This window comes from Halichoerus grypus, chromosome 7, assembly GCF_964656455.1.
Source record: "Halichoerus grypus chromosome 7, mHalGry1.hap1.1, whole genome shotgun sequence".
Taxonomy (NCBI): domain Eukaryota; kingdom Metazoa; phylum Chordata; class Mammalia; order Carnivora; family Phocidae; genus Halichoerus; species Halichoerus grypus.
The window spans coordinates 108,363,822-108,381,881 of record NC_135718.1 but is presented as its reverse complement, the minus strand read 5'-3'; the positions used below and the strand labels follow the sequence as shown (position 1 = coordinate 108,381,881).

At 38.8% G+C, this 18,060-nt stretch overlaps 1 protein-coding gene and 1 pseudogene across 4 annotated transcripts in view; both read left to right on the top strand.

Moving 5' to 3' along the window:
* ABL2 (ABL proto-oncogene 2, non-receptor tyrosine kinase) overlaps positions 1 to 18,060 on the top strand; it is a 112,954-nt gene that overhangs the window by 20,083 nt on the left and 74,811 nt on the right. The gene's annotated exons all lie outside the window — the stretch shown is intronic.
* Positions 13,186 to 17,643, top strand: LOC118553768 (small ribosomal subunit protein uS5 pseudogene; annotated as a pseudogene).

The following is an 18,060-nucleotide window of genomic DNA, read 5'->3' as shown; positions in this document are numbered from 1 at the left end:
ACTGTTTACTTTGAAGATGATCTTTGGGAAAATAATAGAAGTGAAGTGAAGAATGATTTAAGAAAGTTACCTTGAGGACCTCAGTGAGAGGGCAGTCGGTACTAACAGGGAGGGTGATGGTGCATATTAACTGTTTTCTCACTTGAAGATCTTTCCTGGAGCATTTAGTTTTAGATTTGACTGAGTTTTAAGGGACAGCTTACAAAGCCAGCAGAATGACCAAGTGTAATATGTTTGTGTTTTTTATTATTATTTATCCAAGTATAACATGTTTATTAAATATAAATCCTTGTGGGGCGCCTGGGTGGCTCGGTTGGTTAAGCATTCAGCTCTTGGTTTCGGCTCAGGTCATGGTCTCTTGGGATCAAACCCCGTGTTGGGCTCTACGCTCAGTTCAGAGTCTGCTTGGGATTCTTTACCTTTCCCTCTCCCTCCCCTTCTCCTCCCCACCACTTACACACGTGCTCTCTTTCTCTCAAATAAACTCTTTAAAAAAAATTATAAATCCCTTGCTTCATGTTTTAAATTAGAAAAAAGGGAAAAAAGCTAACTTACTACTCTTTCCTTTATTTCTTTAAAGGGAAAGGAAAATAATTTTTTCTTATTACAAAAGCATATATTTCATTACAGGAATAAAAGAACATAAAAAAAGTAAAAACAAATCCCCAAACCCACCTTCTTATTTAGAGACAACAGTCATTAAATTTTGATATGTATCCTCTGAAACCCTCTTTATGCATGTAATTTGTATTGTTAACCAAAATGTGTACAAAACATACATGCAATTTTTTTGTTAGTTTTTTCACTTTACACTTGATCCTTGAACAGTATGGGGGTTAAGGGTACCAATTCCCCTGCAGTTAAAAATCCATGTATAACTTTGACTTCCCAAAAGCTTAACTACTAATAGCTTACTGTTGACTAGAAGCCTTACTAATAACATAAACAGTCAATTAATACATATTTTGTATGTTACACATATACTATATACTTACAATAAAATAAACTAGAGAAAATAAAATGTTAAGAAATAGCCAAGATATGGAAGCAGTCTAAATGTCCATAATAGATGAATGGGTAAGGAAGATGTGGTGTATGTACATAATGGAATATTATGCAGCCATTAAAAAGGATAATATCTTGCCATTTGTGATAACATGGATGGACCTAGAGGGTATTATGCTAAGTGAAATAAGTCAGACTGAGAAAGATAAATATGATTTCACTCAATGTGGAATCTAAAAACCAAAAGAAATGAATAAACAAAAAGCAGAATCAGACCTATAAATACAGAGAATAAACTGATGGTTGCCAGAGTGTAGGGGAAATGGGAGGATGGACAAAATGGGTGAACGGGAGTGGGAGGTGCAGGCTCCCAGTTATGGAATAAGTCACTGGAGTAAAAGGCACAACGTAGAGAATATAGTCAGTGCGTGGTGACGGGTGGTAGCTATATTTGTGGTGAGCGCAGCATAATGTATAGAGTTGTTAAATCACTGTTGTACACCTGAAACAAATGTAACATTGTGTGTCAACTATATTAACAAAATTAAAGTCCTAAGGAAAATTCATTTATAGTACTGTACTGTATTTATTGAAAAGAATCCGTGTATAAGTGCACCCAGGCAGTTCAATTCCATGTCGTTCATGGGTCAGCTGTATTTTTGAACCTTACAAATCTTAAAGGAGAAAGGGTTTTTTGGGGCCTCTTTTTAAGACTTCTGTATTTACTTCTCACACTATTTAATATCCATACTTTTGCCTTACAATTTTTATTGTGTTTTTGGGTTTTTTTTTAAGATTTATTTATTTATTTATTTGACAGAGAGAGACACAGCGAGAGAGGGAACACAAGCAGGGGGAGTGGGAGAGGGAGAAGCAGGCTTCCCGCCAAGCAGGGAGCCCGATGCGGGGCTCGATCCCAGGACCCCGGGACCATGCCCTGAGCCGAAGGCAGACGCTTAACGACTGAGCCACCCAGGCGCCCCTACAATTTTTATTGTTATTCCTGTTTCCTCATTAAGTTTCTTGGAGGCTTCTGTATTCTTCATTCTGCTGAGCTCATATTAAGTTTATTTAAGGACAGGATGTATGTTAATGGAAGAGATTATAGGGAAACAAGTAGAAGACATTTCATCAATTATCGCAGGGTATAGATCAATCACTAAATCACTTACACTCCAGCATTGTTCAATTTGCTGATACAACCAAAAACTTAAGTACAGACTTGTATATGTATATTTAAAATCCCTTCCTTTTTTTAAGCTGGAGTAAAATATTCCTATGATTATAATTTTTTATATATTCCTTTGAACAGAACATACTTAGTCTGAGGCATTAACTCTTTTGAAAATAAAATGTGGAGGAGGACAGCAGGGTTATATTCTATTCCTTTTAAATGTCATGAGTTGTTTAATTTCTTTCAAGAAGAAGGAAGCGTGGGTTTACTGTCTAGTTTTTAGGTGGCGATTTATAAAAGAATATCACTCCCACAGTGTTAACAGCTAATTTGTAAATGTACATATTAACTGGTAATATGTAGAAATCTCCTGGGACTGAGGCCTACTTAAAAAAAATTTTTTAAGAACATTAACAGTTACTGATTCTGTTACAGTATAGATGATCAGTAATATGTATTAAGTTGCATCAAATGATGTATATATTCCAGTGTGCTAAGATTAATTTTTTAATGTCTTTAAATCTTAAAAGGATTTTTTTCCTCACAGGTATTCTTCTTAAGGATATAGAATTTAATCATACCGTGTTGTGTGGCTTTGTAAAAGAGTTTTAGAACTTGGGCATAAGTAGCTGATAAGTCAGAAAAAACATATAAATCTCAGAAAAGGACATCTTAGTTAAAATGACAGGAAATGGGGACCCATTTTGTATAGAAAAAAACAGATCGCCAAAAACAAAACAAAATGTTCCTTTATTTATTTATTTATTTTTAAAGATTTTATTTATTTATTTAATTGACAGAGACAGCGAGAGAGGGAACACAAGCAGGGGGAGTGGGAGAGGGAGAAGCAGGCTTCCTGCTGAGCAGAGAGCCCGATGTGGGGCTCGATCCCAGGACCCTGGGATCATGACCTGAGCCGAAGGCAGATGCTTAATGGCTGAGCCACCCAGGCGCCCCAAAATGTTCTTTTTAAAAAAAATTTTATTTGTCAGAGAGAGAGCGCCAGCACAATCAGGGAGAGTGGCAGGCAGAGCAGGCAGAGGGAGGAGCAGGCAGAGGGAGAAGCAGGCTCCCGGCTGAGCGGGGAGCCCGATATGGGGCTCAGTCCCAGGACCCTGGGATCATGACCTGAGCTGAAGGCAGATGCTTAACCGACTGAGCCACCCAGGCATCCCACAAAATGTTATTTCTAAAAGGAACATCTCAGTTGTGCAGAAAAGAGTTAACATAGCGGACTTGAGACTGATTTCCTTAGAATAGCCTGCTTACAATAAAGTTGGCTCTTTTTTTTTTAAGATTTTATTTGAGAGAGAGCATGAGTGGGGGCGGGGGGTAGAGGGAGAAGCAGACTCCCTGCTGAGCAAGGAGCCCGATGTGGGGCTCAATCCCAGGATCCTGAGATCATGACTTGAGCTGAAGGCAGATGCTTAAGTGACCAAGCTACCCAGGCACCCCACAAGGTTGGCTCATCGCTGATGTTTGGGACTTGGATTTTAAGAGGGTTCCCACCATTCCCAGAACTGCGAAGAGTGACTCACTGTGCCTAAACTCTTTGTACAAAAAATGTAGTTTATGTGAAACACCTGCTTTCCCTCTAGGAGTCTAGAATTTTGGTACATGGTAGGCAGAGAGTGCCTACCTGACCAGCCCCCAGGAAAAACCTTGCTGAATCGCTGATGAGCTTACCCTGTAGACAGTATTTTACACGTTACACTTCATTTCTGGAGGAGTTAAGTGTATCTGGTATGACTCCCCTGGGAAAAGGCTCTTGGAAACTTGTGTTTGGTTTTTTCTATACTTGGCCCCATCTGCCTTTTCTTTTTGCTGCTTTTGCTTTGTTTCCTTTTGCTTTGACAATGTGGTGAGTCCTCTGAGTCTGCCTAGTGAATCATCAAAAGCTGGAGGTGGAATGGGACCCCCCCCCCAACACAACAGTAGGTCAGGTAAATTTATAACTGGAGTCATTATGCTCAGATAAAGCCTCTAGACACAGAAGTCTCCAATAGGTAGATGACATTTTTTGGTTTAAGATGTGTCTAAATAGGGTAATAGAACAAATGATACTAAAAATAAGTTTGGGGTCTGTAGGAGAGGGAAAAAAGTTATTAATTTGTGACTGGGAAACTTCTACGGTTCTGTTTTTGTGAAACTGGATCTTGGTGTCAGGTTCTCTGCTAAGTTTCTGTAATTTATAGAACTATGTTATTCTGCAAGGAGAACTGAAAATGACACAAATGTGACTCAAGAAAGCACTATGATGGGGCGCCTGGGTGGCTCAGTTGGTTGAGCGACTGCCTTCAGCTCAGGTCATGATCCTGGAGTCACAGGATCGAGTCCCGCATCGGGCTCCCTGCTCGGCAGGGAGTCTGCTTCTCCCTCTGACCCTCCCCCCTGTCATGCTTTCTCTCTCTCAAATAAATAAATAAAATCTTCAAAAAAAAAAAAAAAAAAAAAGAACACTATGATGTAGAAGTACAAGGTTTTGGAACTAGGCAGATTTGGGTTAGAATTCTGGTTTAACTGTGTTTGAACTTATTTTATTTCCTCGTTATAAAGTGAGGATAATACCTGCTGTATAGGGCGATTTGAGAAATAAGATAATGTATGTAAAGCTTCTGCCATTATGTCTTGCACAAAATGACTGAAACATTGTTAGTATTCTTCTTCTGCTCTTCCAAGATGTGGAGAGATTGGAGAAGTTTAAACAGGAAAAAGAGAAGGCAAAGTTGGTGTTTCTCTTTTTTTGTTTTGATGTGAGGTTGTGTAGCAAGGTTAGTGAGTAAAGAAGAGGAAGTTTTAGACCTTTAGAAGTTTAGTTTAGAACATTACGTTTTAGAAAATGGAATTTTAAATTTATCTCTAAAATTGCCCAGTGGAACTATTCCTGGTTTAAGAGCTATGAATATATATATATTTTTAGAGCTCTGAATATTTTAAGAACTAAGAATTTTGGGTGATGAGCACAGGGTGATGTGTGGAACTGTTAAATTACTGTGTTGTACACCTGAAACTAATATAATGCTGTATTATGTTAACTAACTGGAATTAAAAACTTGGAAAAAAAACTAAGAATATCATAAACACAAAATAAAGAAGGGGGTGGGAGGCACAGAAACTTTGTTTTCCATAACTTTATGGTGAGGTTGTCATGAATTAGTTGACAGCTGTGTGTTAGCACGTTTTAATAACTGACTAAACACATCTAACCTCTGTTCTCTTACCATGATTTCTTCTAGGTAATGGACAATTTGGATTAATTTATGGGCATATTACCTTATTAGAATTTTTAGAATCAGTGTTTAGAAAGATAGTGGCCATAAAGTGGAATTATACAATATTAGTCCCTTTGTGATTGGCTTATTTCATTTAACATGATGTCCTCAAGATTCCTCCATGTTGTAGCATGTGTTAAAATTTCTTTTTAAGACTGAATGATATTTCATTGTAGGTGTGTATTACATTTTATTTATTCATCTGTCAGTGGACCATTTGGGTTACTTCCATGTTTTGACTATTGTGAATAATGCTGCTATGAACATAAGGTATACAAATGTCTCTTTGAGCCCTGCTTTAATTTCTTTGGGGTATATATCCAGAGTGGAATTGTTGGATCATATGGTAATTCTATTTTAATCTTTTGAGGAACTGCCATACCCTTTTTTTTTTTTTTTAAGATTTTATTTATTTGACAGAGAGAGTTAGTGAGAGCAGGAACACAAGCGGGGGAGTGGGAGAGGGAGAAGCAGGCTTCCCGCCAAGCAGGGAGCCCGATGCGGGGCTCGATCCCAGGACCCTGGGATCATGACCTGAGCCGAAGGCAGACGCCCAACGACTGAGCCACCCAGGCGCCCCTGCCATACTCTTTTCTTTTCTTTTTTTTTTTTTTAAGATTTTATTTATTTGCCAGAGCGAGTGAGAGCCAGAGAAAGTGTGAGAGCACAAGCAAGGGGAGCGCCAGGGAGAGGGAGAAGCAGGCTCCTTGCTGAGCAAGGAGCCCGATGCAGAACACGATCCCAAGACTCTGGGATCATGACCTGAGCTGAAGGCAGACACTTAACCGACTCAGCCACCCAGGTGTCCCTGCCATACTGTTTTCTAAAGTGGCTGCACCATTTTATATTCCCACTGATAGTGCACAAGGGTTCCAATTTTACCACATCCTCATTATCACTTATTTTCCATTTTTTTTGATAGTAGCCTTTCTGGTGCGTGAGAGGTGGTATTTCATTGTAGCTTTGATTTGCATTTCCCTGACGACTAGTGATATTGAGCATCTCTGTATGTGCTTGTTGGCCATTTGTACATCTTCTTTGGAGCAATGGATATTCAAGTCCTTTGCCCGTTTTTGAATTGGATTTATTTTGTTGTTGTTGAGTTGTTGGTCTTTTTTCAGTAGTGTCTATTGTTTCATTTACTATCATTATCTTCTTTTTTCTTTAAACCTATTAAACACAACGCACTTGTTGCTGAGTAACCAATTACCCCCAAGTATTTATGATCTCAAATGATTTCTCAGTGTCTGAAATCTGGAGGTTTCTTATCTCAGTGGTTGTGGCTAAGGGTGTCTTGTGAGGTTCCAGTAAATCTGCCAACTGGAGCTGTAGTCATCTGACGGCTTGTCTAGAGATGTAAGATCTGTTTGCAGGATGGCTCACTCACATGGCTGCCAGTGGGAGGCCTCAGTTCTTTGCCTCATGGATCCCTCTGCAGGACTGTTTGGCCTCACTGTATGGCAGCTGGCTTCTGCCAGAGCAAGTAATCCTAGAGAGAGTGAACAGAATGCCACAGTACATTTTATGACCTAATCCCTAAGTCACACAAATTTACTTCCATCTTACTCTTTTTGTTAGAAGCTAGTCCTTAATTCTACTCATAGGGTAGGAAATCAAGCTCTACATCTTGAAGGGAGGGATATCAAAGAATTTGACAAGGAATGAACTAGAACAACTCCAGTACTGTGTTAATGCTGATAATAAAGTGTTTTTTTTTTTTTTTAAGATTTTATTTATTTGCCAAAGAGAGAGAGAGCACAAGTAAGGGGAGTGGCAGGCAGAGGGAGAAGCAGTCTCTCCGCTGAGCAGGGAGCCTGATGCGGGACTTGATCCCAGGACCCTGATATCATGACCGAAGCCGAAGGCAGACACTTAACTGACTGAGCCACCCAGGAGCCCCAATAAAGTGTTTTGTTTTGTTTTGTTTTTAAAAGATTTTATTTGACAGAGACACAGCGAGTACAAGCTGTGGGGAGTGGGAGAGGGAGAAGCAGGCTTCCCGCGAAGCAGGAACCCGATGTGGGGCTCGATCCCAGGACCCCAGGATCACGACCTGAGCTGAAGGCAGATGCTTAATGACTGAGCCACCCAGGCGCCCCAATAAAGTGGTTTTTAACGACAGAATAAAACTCTAAGGAATAATCTTAGATGACAGAAGCACATTTTATCTTCGGCAGGTTTAATGGGGCCAGTACTAATAGTGTTTAAATGATGGCTGGCATTGTTAAAAGGTGGTTTACAGAGGTATCACTTAATTGTCACAACAGCCTTGTAAGATAATAGAACTCTCTAAATAATCCTGTAACAAAACAAGCAGACATTACTTAAATCAATAAAAATTGAGGTACATAATGCTATGAGAAGCAATAATAGTAGAATTGTATCTAGTCAGGGAGGTTAATGTTGATTTAGTTGAAATTTGAAGGGTGGGTAGCTATTAATTAGGTCCATGGATCAGAGTAGGGAAGAGTGTCTTAGGGGGAACAGAATGTGTAAAGACCGTGTGGATGGAAGAAGCCGGTTAGCACTGCTTTCAGTGTGTTCAAGTATGATTGAAAAGATTTTGTATACTTTGTATTCTTCAGTAGATTTTGCTTGATTGCTTGCAAAAACATGACATAGTCATTGTTTTGTTTTTCTTTGTGTATAGGTTGTTGATGCTGTAAAAATTATTTTTTAGTTCTTCAAATTCCACATGTTTTCAGAAATTATATAGTATGTAAAAGAATCATTTTCAAACTCCTTTCATAGTTTCTTAAATTCATTTCTGGTGATCTCTGGCTTTTTAGGAAGCACTCTACTTAATATTCATAATTTCATTGTTGACATTTAGATCAGTGAGGTGGTATGAGTAATTTCTAAAATAATTTCCTTTGTTTTAAATTATATTATTAGGAAATTATTATAGAAAATTGGAAAAATACATACTTTTGGGGTTAGTTTTGTTAGTGAATTTGTTATGATCAGAGACTTAACAAAGTTCAACTTAGCAAAAAAACCTGTTCCTTACCGGTCCACTAGGGGATACTCCAGGACTTAGAAAGAAAATCCAGTTGCCACTATACATAGTTTTAAAATTATCTCCTGCATAATAAAATTATTACTTTCCTATTTGCTTACATGGGAAAAAAAAAAAAGACTTTTAGATCTGGTTTGGGCTATTAATTTGACAATAATAGTCACCTGTGGAAGAATTTGCAGTATTTTTCCAGCTTTTTAAAGGTATAATTGACAAATAGGAATTGTATACATTGATTAGAACATCAAGTTGTGGGTGCCTGGGTGGCTCAGTCAGTTAAGTGTCTGCCTTCAGCTCAGGTCATGATCCTAGGATGGAGCCCTCAGGCTCCCTGCTCAGCAGGGAATCTGCTTGTCCCTCTTACTCTACCCTCCCCCCTCCCCCCCCCCCCCCCCCCCGCTCGTGCGCATGCGCTCTCTCTCTCTTTCTCTCTCTCTCAAATAAGTAAAATAAAAATATCAAGTTGTAGGTTTATATTTTGATGTATGCTGACAATACAACATGATGTTTTGATAAACGTATATATTGTGAAGTGAACACAAGCTAATCAACATTTCTTTTCATTTTTTGGTATGGTGAGAACTCTTTAAGATCTACTCAGCAAATTTCGGGCGCCTGGGTGGCTCAGTTGGTTAAGCGACTGCCTTCGGCTCAGGTCATGATCCCAGGGTCCTGGGATCGAGTCCCGCATCGGGCTCCCTGCTCAGCGGGGAGCCTGCTTCTCCCTCTGACCCTATCCCCTCTCATGCTGTTTCTCTCTCTCTCTCTCTCAAATAAATTAAAAAAAAAAAAAAAAAAAATCTTAGATCTACTCAGCAAATTTCAAGTATACAACACATTATTATTAACTGTAGTCACCATGCTGGACAATAGTTCTCTAGAATTTATGTATTTCGCATAACTGAAACTTTGTACCCTTTGACCAGCATCTCCTCATTCCCTTCCTCTCCCCAGCACAACCATCATTCTACTCTTGTTTCTGAGTTTGACTATTTTAGACTCCACATATAAATGAGATCATGGGATTTGCTGCATTTTTAAAGTGTGGAAATTCAATGTCATTCGTTGGCCAGTTTTTCTGATGGTAGTGCCTTAAACTTATTTCTTTGAACACTTTAGAAAAACTTATTTTTATTTCTTAGTACAGGAAAGTAAAGGTTCTCATTTATTTTCTATGTTGTGCTTTTCCTTGGAAAGGCAGAAAAGCTGATATTTGGTTTATTTGTTAAAATTTCTCCATTGTAGGGCGCCTGGGTGGCTCAGTTGGTTAAGCGACTGCCTTCGGCTCAGGTCATGATCCTGGAGTCCCAGGATCGAGTCCCACATCGGGCTCCCTGCTCAGCGGGGAGTCTGCTTCTCCCTCTGGCCCTCCCCCTCTCATGCTCTCTCTCACTCTCTCTCTCTCAAATAAATAAATAAAATCTTTAAAAAAAATAATAATAAAATAAAATAAAAAAATAATAAAATTTCTCCATTGTATCATGTATGTTCTTTTAAACATTTAACTTAGAAATATGAAATACAACCTTAGGTACACATAACACGGGATCATTCGTGCTGCTATTAAAGGTATTCAAAAGAGTTTAATATTATCTTGATTTCTGGTAATTTGACACAAAGCAATTACTTAATGTTCTCAAGAAAAATGTATAAAATATTGAGTTCTGTTTTTAAAATAGCAAAGTTTCAAGAAATTACTCTCAAAAAAATTTAGTCTCTTGAATTAAGAAAAGTTTATCATACTAAATGTTTCAGAAAGTACTTCAGTTAACCAAAACATTTATTCTCTATTTTTTCTACATTCATTTTTAAAATTTTGTCTGTTACATGATTGTACGAGTTTTCTACATAGCATGTGCATGATTTCTCTGTGTCTGCACACAAATTATGTTTAGGTTAAGTGACTTGTCTGATTTAATATCTCAATTTACCTGATTTCTACTATTTATAAATACAACAAATGGGTGAAATCATGTGCCATCATGACAGCATGATTTAGAAAATGGAAAGGCAGGCTGGGATAAGAACCAGTATATTTATTGTCCATTGAAAAAGGCAGTGAAGGAATTATTATTCAGTCCATTTGTTTTAATTAGAGTTTGGGTGATAACTTTACAGGGTATTATAGAAATAACAGTGTTGGGTGGAAGCATTATACTTGACTTTCTGATACCGTATTTTTTTGTTTTATCTGTTTCCCTAGCAAAATGGGGAAAGAGCTAGAGAATGTTGGGATAATGAGGCTTTTTGGTTGTGCTCCTGGATCGGGTGGCAGCACCTTGATGCCAGCTGTACATACCTGTGGTACAGTGAGAGCCAGAATAGTCCCACGAGCCATTTCTCATAACTGGTTCTAGAACTATGGAGTCTGGTTAGTAAGCTCCCTGTTGTATACAGTGACTCATCAGTACATTGAACTGTGACTCGTTCGTGTTTTGTTATATATTTTGGCTATAGAGGAAAGGCAGAATGTCCAGAGTATTACAGTTGCTCTTTTGTTTTTATATTTTTTGTTTGCAATAAAATGTGTTTTTTTTTTCCTCTTGAAACAAAAGGCCATTTATGGTGCTTTTGTTTAGGTCCAAACTTAATTTTATTTATTTATTTAAAGTATAGTTGAACTTAGTTTTTTGTGTTTTTTTTTAAAGATTTTATTTATTTGACAGAGACACAGCGAGAGAGGGAACACAAGCAGGGGGAATGGGAGAGGGAGAAGCAGGGAGCCCGATGCGGGGCTCAATCCCAGGACCCTGAGATCATGACCTGAGCCGAAGGCAGACGCTTAATGACTGAGCCACCCAGGCGCCCCTGAACTTAGTTTTTATATGACAGATTCCAATCCATTGTCAAACTTTTTTCCCTAATTTCAGTTTAGGGAGTAATTAATGGTTCCATCTTTCATATAATACTACGTAGACTGTTTCTTAATAATTTCAGGGGGAGAAGTCTTGTGGTTTTTTTTTTTTTTAATAATAGAGATTATTTAAGTGATGGAGGATAGGTGTATATAGTTAAAGTGATTAAATACAGAAAGATTATGCTTGTCATACTACCATGTAATACCTAATATCTTAATATACAAGAGTTGGAAAAGTATGCAGTACTATCTGAATTTGAAAATGAAAATGAAGAAGTGCAGTTGTCTATTACCTTATAGCTGGCAGAAATCAGTGCTTATTCTTTCCAAGTTGGTTTTATAATTCTCATCCTTTGTGATATAATACAAGTAGAAAGTACTTGGAAGACCATTAGGTCTAGTGTTGGTCCTTGAAGGAGTTTATTACTATCATGCTGGGTTTCCTCTTTTGAAAGTAACCTTCTTCGTGTGTCCTTCATGTCTTGTTGAGAGGAGCACTGTTTTCAAGAGAACTGGGAGGGACTTTCTGGCTAACTAGTGGATTAGCTGTGATGATAAGGGATAATGGGAAGTGAGAATAGCTGCTTCCACGTCTCCTTTTCCATCACTCTTTCCACCCAGTCCCATTACCAGAGCTAGGACTTTACGTTCCTGATATACTAGAGCCTGTCCTGGAATAGTCTTTGTTATTGCCGTCTTTACTGACAAAGTTTCTGATAATATCTTTGGCACACAACCCTCTAATTAGTAAAGGCATTATCATACTTACTGTTTGCCTGTTTTACTAGTGAACTAGTGAATGTACCTAACAATTTCCTAGTGGCAAGGTGATTGCTAGTTAATATAAGACTAAGGGAGCATTAAAGAAGGAATGTATAACTTCTTGTGCTCTGAGAAATTCCCAAAGAATCATATTAAAACATTCTAGAACAACATAAAGAATGTAGTATATTTGCCAGTAGTGTTCCGTATTTTGGAAATGTAGGATTGAACTGGAGCGTTTACATAAGTCAAACAACAATATTACTATTAAATTTTAAAATTTTATTAATATTAAGAAAAACACATTAGTACAGTACAAGATTTAAGTTAACACATTGATACAGTTAATGAAGTTAGCACATTAATATAGTGTTAACACATTAATACACTTCAAGATTTAAGAGATATACATTTAATTACCCTACATCTCTCTACCTTCAGCTACCTGGTTCTCTTCCTTAGAGGCAAGCAACATTCCCAGTTTAAATAACACTTTTAATATTATTATTTAAAGGACTTCTTTAGTATGCATGAATAATTAAAGTTGACAGCATGGCTTCTAGAGTCAGGCATTTCAGATTTTCATTTATTTAACAGTTATTGAGCACCTACCAGGAACTTTCTTTCTTTTCTTTTTTTTTTTTTTTAAAGATTTTATTTATTTATTTGACAGAGAGAGAGACAGTGAGAGAGGGAACACAAGCAGGGGGAGTGGGAGAGGGAGAAGCAGGCCTCCTGCGTAGCAGGGAGCCCGATGCGGGGCTCGATCCCAGGACCCTGGGATCGTGACCTGAGCCGAAGGCAGACGCTTAACGACTGAGCCACACAGGCGCCCCTACCAGGAACTTTCTTGGCACTGGGAATATGTTAGTGAACAAATGAAACTCCCTGCCTTTGTGGAGATTACATTGTAGTGGGTAGAGACAGGCACTGAACATTCATTTATTTACTACTTCATGTGGTGATGAGTTCTAGGAGAAAAATAAAGCTGGGTAAAAGAACAGACCATAGGTGAGGTGCTGTTTATGATAGGATTCAGAGAAAGCCTCTGGCTGGTAGGGTGACATTTCAGCAGAGAATTGAATGATCTGAAGGAATGGACTTAGGGCTTTCAGGAGAAAAGTGTTCCAGGGAGAGGACCATCAAGGACAAACTTTTGGAGAACATTTTCAAGGCAGAGGTATCCTGGAGTCGTAGAGGAGGACTGGCTAGAGAGGACTGACCTGGTGGGAGAATGCTGGGAGATAATCTGTAGAAGGAGAAAGAAGGTAAAAGTTTCATGTGGGATGAGGGAGACTGCTGAGGGCCAGTTTATAGAAGGCTTGCATACCATCATAAGGAATTAGGACTTTATTCTGAGTAGGATGGGAATCTTGGACCAAGGGATTATATTTAAAAGATTCAGTCTGACTGCTTTGTGGAGAATACACTCTTGGGGACAAGGATGAAAGCAGAGACACACATTATGAGTCTAAAATAGCCATAGAATATGTAGCACTGTACTAGATACAGTGGGTTTTATTAAATCTAGTTAGGTGTCATTTCTCTCTGGGATTTGACTTCTACCATTGAAGAAAGGGGTATGAAGTAAAAGTGAATTCATAATAAGTATTTACATTTTTAAATGGTAACTTTAGGAATTATGATTAAACTCTGTAGTCATTTAAATTTGTATAGGTCCCCTAAGTATCACTTGGATCTTGAAGAAATGTGGTAAGATTCCCAAAAGAATCTTCAATACCTTTTATAGTTCTTTTATAGCGTGCAATAATTTTTTTTTTCCTTAGGCCTTCCAAAAAAGGCTGAGTGGCAGAGTTTTGACAAATTAAATATTGGGTGCTATTTTTTCCTCTCTACTTTTACTAGGTGACATTTCAAATTTGAAACTGCTTTGGTTTATCCAGCATGTATCAATATGCTAAAAAATATCTAAAGGTCAGAATTTTTAGACTTTAAGCAAGCAGGTTGCTAGTGATGAAAACAAATGGAATATAAAAATGTCAACATGTAAAATTTAAACTTTTGAATGACTGAATAATATGTCTGAATTTGCTAGCAAATGTGCTATGTCTGATAGTGTGGAAAGGAGTTGCATCATAGGATATAAATCTGAAAGTTGAGGATCTCAGAACTCTTAATATCTAACTGGGTCAACAGAGGCACTTTTTTTTTTAATAGAGGCACTTTGAATAAGAAGTGGGGGTGCCTGGGTGGCTCAGTTGACTCTTGATCTCGGATCTTGGCTCATGTCATGGCTCAGGTCATGATCTCGGCTCAGGTCATGATCTCAGGGTCCTGACCTTGAGCCCCACCTCCTCACTTGGTGTGGAGCCTGCTTGGGATTCGCTCTCACCCTCTCGCTTGCCCCTCCCTCATCCCCTTGCATGTGTACATGCGTACTCTTTCTTAAAAAGAAAAAAGAAATCGGGGCGCCTGGGTGGCTCAGTCGTTGGGCGTCTGCCTTCGGCTCAGGTCATGATTCCAGGTCCTGGGATCGAGCCCCGCATCGGGCTCCCTGCTCCGCGGGAAGCCTGCTTCTCCCTCTCCCACTCCCCCTGCTTGTGTTCCCTCTCTCGCTGTGTCTCTCTCTCTGTCAAATAAATAAATAGAATCTTTAAAAAAAAAAAAAAAAAGAAAAAGAAAAAGAAAAAAGAAATCATGGATAAGGGAGGCATAAAAACCAGGCATGGTAAAGGTATAGGAAGTAGATAAGTAAAATGGTCACTCTGAAGCATACTTAAATATAATAGTGTTGGAAGGAGAAGAGGAATAGAAAATGAAAGTTAAAGGGAAAGCCTAGCATATTGAGAGTTTAGGAAAACTTTTAAATAAGGAATTGCTGGATCCAGTCAAGTTTAGAGAGTGTGTTAAAATGACTTAACATATGAAAAGAACTCTGAGAATGAATACTAAAGCTATCTTGTACATCTTATGCATAACTACATAATTGTAGTTATATCCTGGAAGGGCGTTGATAATATTACTCTTGATTTCTTTTAATTTGCTCTGCTTGTCTGGAGTTTCTAAAATATGAAAACAAAATATATACCTCCGTTTGGTTCATGGAATCATAAGAGTTTTGAGCTGAAAATAACCTTAGAGTGATTTCTTACCCCTGCCCCTTAGTTTTACAGATTGGAGAAGTAGACACACAGTGGTAAATTTTCATATCCAGTTATGATGGAGGAAAGATTAGAATTTAGGTCTTCTGACGTCCAGTTCAGTGCTCTTCCACAATGTTTTGCCTTATGTTTGTTTTGAGTTACAGTTTTCTGACTATTTCAGTTGTATGTTAACAAAGACAGGAATTTTGTTGTTGTTAAATTGCTAAGAAGGTAACAGTCTTGTGATTATCCTCCTCCAAGCGAAAATTGACCTGTAATTTGTAGAATACCTTATCTAAACTTTCAGTCTTAATTACCAGCTTTAGAATTGTTTATTGCTTCCTTATATATTTTGATCTGAATTAGTATTTTGCATAGTTAAATTTATTTATTTTTATTTATTTATTTATTTATTTTTTTAAAAGATTTTATTTATTTTCTTGACAGAGAGAGACATAGCGAGAGCAGGAACACAAGCAGGGGGAGTGGGAGAGGGAGAAGCAGGCTTCCCACAGAGCAGGGAGCCCGATGTGGGACTCGATCCCAGGACCCTGGGATCATGACCTGAGCCGAAGGCAGACGCTTAACGACTGAGCCACCCAGGCGCCCGCATAGTTAAATTTATTTAGAAGAGTTAAGTGTGCAAAGTATAAGTGGAAATTTCTCTGTTAAAAGCTTCTAGAACCTTACTGATTTTATTTTTATTTATTTTTTAAAGATTTTATTTATTTGAGAAAGCACGAGTGCACATGGGTAGGGGGAAGGGCAGAGGGAGAAGTAGGCTCCCCGCTGAGCAAGGAGCCTGATAATGCATGATGTTGCATGATGATGCATGGCTCGATCCCAGGACCCTGGGATCAGGACCTGAGCAGAAGGCAGAAGCTTAACCAACTGTGCCACCCAGGTGCCCCTGAACTTTACTAATTTTAGTAAGAAGGACCAGTTTGGCTTTATAGGATATCTGATTTATGGAATATTTTAGGGTATTCATTGCTTTTTTTTTTTTTTAAGGTACAAATAACTAAGTAGATCATTATGGTTTTGCTGGTAAAAGTCTTCGGGATACTTGATTTTAACATACAGCTAAGGATGTTTTTGGTACTATTTTAATTTGCTTAATAGTTTAAATAGAGAAAGTATTACAACTTTCTTTTAAATTTTTACAACTAACTTTTAAATTTTAAGTAACTTTATCCTTAAAATCTTGTTGATATGATTATTTAGCAAGCCAAATTTTTACAGATTTGTAGAAACAAATTTTATTAATTCCCAATAAAATACTTAGTTTCCAAAGCTTTGAGGTAATGAAGCTGTTGAGAATCAATAAATTTTGATGCAGTAAATTTTCTTGTAAAAGCATACTTAAGAGGACTGTAAATGTAATATATATCCTGTGTATCTTTTTGTTTTGTAAGTTTTACCTCAATTCTGAATATAGTGTAGTTGTTAAACAAATATATATATATATATTTTTTGTGGATGTGTATTAAATCCTTGAATCTAGCTAAGTCAGTTCCCCCGTTTGTAAAATGGGAATAATACTATCACTTATGTCACAGCATTGTAAAGTTTTAATGAGATAATGTGTGTTAAGAATGTAGACTTTTTCTTCTCCTAGAAAACACCAAACTGCAGATGATGCTGGTGCTGTGGGGGAGCCCAGAGACCCGGGGTGGGTGTGGGGGGCTGCAGTGGGAGGCCGAGGTAGCGGCATCCAGGACGGAGTCTTGGCTGTGGGTGGGGGGGCAGCCAAGGCCAAGCTGAGGTCAAGGAGTGGATCCTGGTCACCAATCTGGGCCACCTGGTCAAGGACATGAAAATCAAGTCCCTGGAGATCTCTTCTCCCAGCCCATCTGGGAATCTTTCCTGGGCGCATCCCTCAAGGATGAGATTTTGAGGATGATGCCTGTGCGAAAACAGACCCGTGCTGCCCTGCGGACCAGGTTCTAGGCATTTGTTGCCATCGGAGAGTACAGTGGACGTGTCGGTCTGGGTGTTAAGTGCTCCAAGGAGGTAGCCACTGCCATCCATGGAGCCATCCTCCTGGCCAAGCTCTCCATTGTCCCTGTGCTGTGAAACTACTAGGGGAACAAGATCAGCAAGTCCCACACTGTCCCTCACAAGGTGACCAGCCTCTGTGGCTCTGTGCTGGTGCGCCTCATCCCTGCCTCCTGTACCCAAGAAGCTCCTGATGATGGCCGGTGTGGAAACTGCTACACCTTGGCCAGGGGCTGCACTGTCACCCTGGGCAACTTTGCCAAGGCCACTTTGGATGCCATTTCCAAGACCTACAGCTGTCTCAAACCCCCCCTTCCCCTGACCTCTGGAAAGAGACTGTGATCACCAAGTTTCCTTATCAGTGCTTTACTGACCGTCTGGTAAAGACCCACACCAGAGTATCCAGCTGTGGCCACCACATAGTTTTATATAAGAAAAATAAAGTAAGTTAAAGCCTGGGGGGGGGGGAATGTAGACTTTCTGAGTTCATATCCCAATTCTACCGCTTATTTAGTTGTATGACCTTGTAAAAGTTATGTAGCCCTTCCCAGCTTCCTTTGTTCAGTCCTCTTGAGTCTTCCATAAAGGAAGCCTATGTTTGCAATGGAGTAATTTTTTTTTTTTTAGCCTGTTTCCTGCTCAGAGATGTGGGGATCCAGAGGCCTGTTTTCATTTTGCATTGTCTCTTTTTAGTTCCACTGCTCATACAGTTTTTGTGATAGGAGTTAGAGCATTTTCATACATATTTCGTCTGCTCATGGAAGTGATGTGGTAGAGAGTGGGAGAAGGGAAGGAAAGAAGCTGATGATACAGAAGAGGAGGAGAATTGCTGAGCTGGTGGTAGGGATTGGAGCTTGTACAGGAGGGAG